At 39.5% G+C, this 3,375-nt stretch overlaps 1 long non-coding RNA gene across 1 annotated transcript in view; it reads left to right on the top strand.

The window, feature by feature from the left end:
• The window catches only part of LOC109287999, a 13,181-nt gene that overhangs the window by 7,054 nt on the left and 2,752 nt on the right, over window positions 1-3,375 (top strand). The window contains exons 2-3 of the long non-coding RNA XR_002095043.1: window positions 1,381-1,516; window positions 3,203-3,284. This is a non-coding gene — a long non-coding RNA (uncharacterized LOC109287999). The remainder of the gene's footprint in view (window positions 1-1,380; window positions 1,517-3,202; window positions 3,285-3,375) is intronic.

Genomic DNA, 3,375 nt, shown 5'->3' with positions numbered 1-3,375 from the left:
CAAGACATATTTTGGGTGATCTGATGAAGGATCTTGCATTCCAAGGCTTGTCTAACTTTGTTCCAACTGTGCAGTTAGTCCAATAAAAGGTATTGCCCATCCCAAATTTGTTCCCTGTCATATAATTCCTGGACCATTGTGGCTACAACATAACCCTAATGCTACCAATAAATATTAATATAATTGGCATTGACAGCTCTCATGACAGAACCAAAACTGGTCGTTAGCTTTGGTGGTTAGTTCTCTGTAGCTAACAGACATCTGCAACTTTTAGTGTTTTCACTTAGCTTGCTATTTTGATCATCAGGTTTCCTTGAAAAAGTAAAATTTTAGCTCACTTGATTCCAAAGAAAAGTTCAAAATCTGAGATGTGGGACCTAGAACATCAAAAACCTGAAGCCCCCCCCCGGTCACCAAAGATGCTTTATTTATTTGCTATAAATAACTAGTTTTAAAGTCAAATTCATACTTTTTATGGAATGGAATTGTGATTTTTGGTGCTTTGAGGTTAGTGATCGGGGTGGTGCCAACCTCTTACTGGTGTGGGGGCTGGGCTGGGGCTGGTCTCAGCTGGTTTAGGAGGCTCCACCCCTCCCAGTGCCACTGCCACAACCCACCCGCCTCTGCTCCCGCCTGCTCTGCACCCAGCTTCCCCACCAGGAAAAGGCTGGCACGGCCCAAGCCGGGAGCACCACACCTTTGCAGTCTCACCTGCATATGGTGGGTGGGCAGCAGGGACAGTGCTCGGAGGGGTGGCTATGGGAGGGACTAAGGAGAACTTTGGGGTGGCAATACCTCCCCCAAGCTTCTCCTAGCACCACCCTTGTTAGTGATACTGGGTGGCTAACAAAGATCTAAATAGCTAGATACAATTTGGCAATGATTAAGGTAGAAAATGATAACAATGGCAACCAAAATTAAGGTCCCCACTTCCTAAGAGGCGGAACATGCTAAACAGAAAAGTTACATCTCTACATTACCACCCAGGGTTTCCCCTTCGCAGCTGAAGCAGGAATTTTTGCAAGGGTTTTTTCTTCTCTTCTATTTACATTCTCTGCTTGCCTAATTATACAAAGTACCCATCAGTTTACAATGCTAGATACATATTATACAGTTTCTTATGAAGTGTATTTGTTATGCAAATTGTTGTATTTCATTATGTTGGCTGTTTATACTTATTATCATAGGAAAGAAAGGTCCTTGTGTCTTTTTACCAAATTTAAATCCCTAAAAAGGCTGTTTTTCGGTGGGTGTGAAAACACAGTATGTAGATGTGTCCAAGATAAAAATGGAATCGCTGATAGAGAATTCTTACATCTAATGCTGTATTTGGAATTGGTTTATCACCATGTAAATCTGCTTGTTGTGTTAATTGGACAGAAAATGGATATGATGTGACATGACCAGTATCATTTTGCCTGCATGATTCGGAGCTTGATAGAAAAATTGTTGGTGAGCGATGGAGAAAAGGACCTGCAATTTTGGAAGGGAATGGAGAAAATGGAAAAATATTTATGTAAGTGCAATTATTCTTGTTGCCACTGCCAATTGGACGTGTAATGGAGATTTTCCCAATTTAATTGTGTTTTTTATAAAATGTATATCTAGATAATAATCACCCCAGTGTATCCCAATGGTGGTGCTTTTGTGGCGGGGCATCTTCCAAAATATATCCTTATGGATGTCTTCTTCAATGCCAGAGACCAAAATATCCTTTTTAGACTCTCTTAACAACACTTGGGCCCTTTTATCCAGGGTCCACAGAAGAGGAAGTCAGCTGCTGTAGATTCATTAAAAAAAAAAGGGGGGGTTAGACACGTAGGGCCAGAGTCTTACAGACATTCAGGTGCCTAAAGAAAGCCAACAGGCACTTAAGGCTCTCATTTGTTATGGGGGGTTAGATATCTAAGCATCTAATCCCACTAGACGTCTCGCCACATATGTAGACACCTACACAGTTTTAAAATCTGACCCTTAATCCTTCTGTGCTAGAATTCCCCCATTTATAAAATTTTCTTAGACACAAGTAATATATAATCCTACATAACTCATGCACGTGCAAAATGTTAATCACTTAAATAATTGGATTGTGAGCAGGTACTGTCTTTTTGTTAAGTGTGTGTACGGTAAAATGTATTCCAACTCCTCAACACAAAATAAATAATTAGTAACAATAAATCCCTTGAGGGCCCGGATTCTTTTACCATTTGCACAGTTGTAGCTAATAGCAAAATTGCCCTGGGCTCTCCCATTGGTCTTAGCTCTGTGTTTAAATTTATTGCTTTAGGAAAGTTTTGTTATGCAGCCTGGCTGCCTTGTACAACAGTAATGATGGCAGTAACATTTGACATGTAGCAGCATTTGTTGTTAGAAAGAATGGGAGAGTGGGGCTCTATTTCTTTAAGCAGTATATGTTTAAATGAAGAAATACAACTGAATTGGGATTGCAAATTTAACAGTGTCTTGTTGGAGTTTATTATTAATGTTGATTAGTTTTGTGGTTTTAGTTTTTCAAGTGTGTCACTGAGTGATAAGAAACGGGCACGGATGTGATTTGATTAGGGCCAATATGCAAGTCCGAGGGGAGGAGGACCGTGCTAAGAGGGGAAGATGGAGGTCGGTTTTGCTTGGTATTATCTAATCACCAAATAATTTCTTTGGTATCATTTTACAGACAGCCAATACGAGTTGCATAATTTAAAGCAGTTGTCTTCCTCCAGGGGTTGTTTTCGATTACGTGATGATATTTTTCCAGCTGATTTACACATTTTTAGTTAAGAACAGGAGTGGACCGTATTGTTTGGATTGGGAAGTAGTGCTTCCTCTCAGTGAAACACCTGGTTTGCAATTATCAATATGAGATATTGGGTCGTTAAAGGAGGCCAACATATTTTGGAAAAAAACATGTAATTTTTCACTTTTGGACTAATCTCTAATTGATTCATATTGAGTTGAATTCCACTATAACTGAATGTTGAGGTGGTAAAGATTTTAAGTAAAAAAATGCCACCTGTTTTTGAGACCCAGTTCTATAAATGCTAGTATATAGAGGTGATCTCAGGGGGTTCATTAGAGATACTTAGATGAATGAATTTACTTATGTGCATAAGTATTTCCAGGTTTGGAGCTTTGGTTTCCAGCTGTAAGTCAAATATCAAAAGGCTTTGCAAGATAACCTGGTTTTTATTTCATTATTTTGTAGGCTCAGCTTGTTTGGGTGGGGTGTGGGATGGACTTCTGAACTTTGGGATGCTTCTCCAGACTGAAATGTGGAAACGTTTGAGGTTTGTACTTTCATAAATGCATCTACAGTTATTCCACTGGCTGGAGACAAAAAAGGAACTGGTAAACAGTATAGTATTTTGTCTAGCTGAT

The sequence above is a fragment of the Gavialis gangeticus genome, unplaced genomic scaffold (assembly GCF_001723915.1).
Source record: "Gavialis gangeticus isolate Ggan-Ray unplaced genomic scaffold, GavGan_comp1, whole genome shotgun sequence".
Classification (NCBI taxonomy): Eukaryota; Metazoa; Chordata; order Crocodylia; family Gavialidae; genus Gavialis; species Gavialis gangeticus.
Note: the sequence above shows the minus strand (reverse complement) of the source record. Positions and strands in the feature narration are given on the sequence as shown.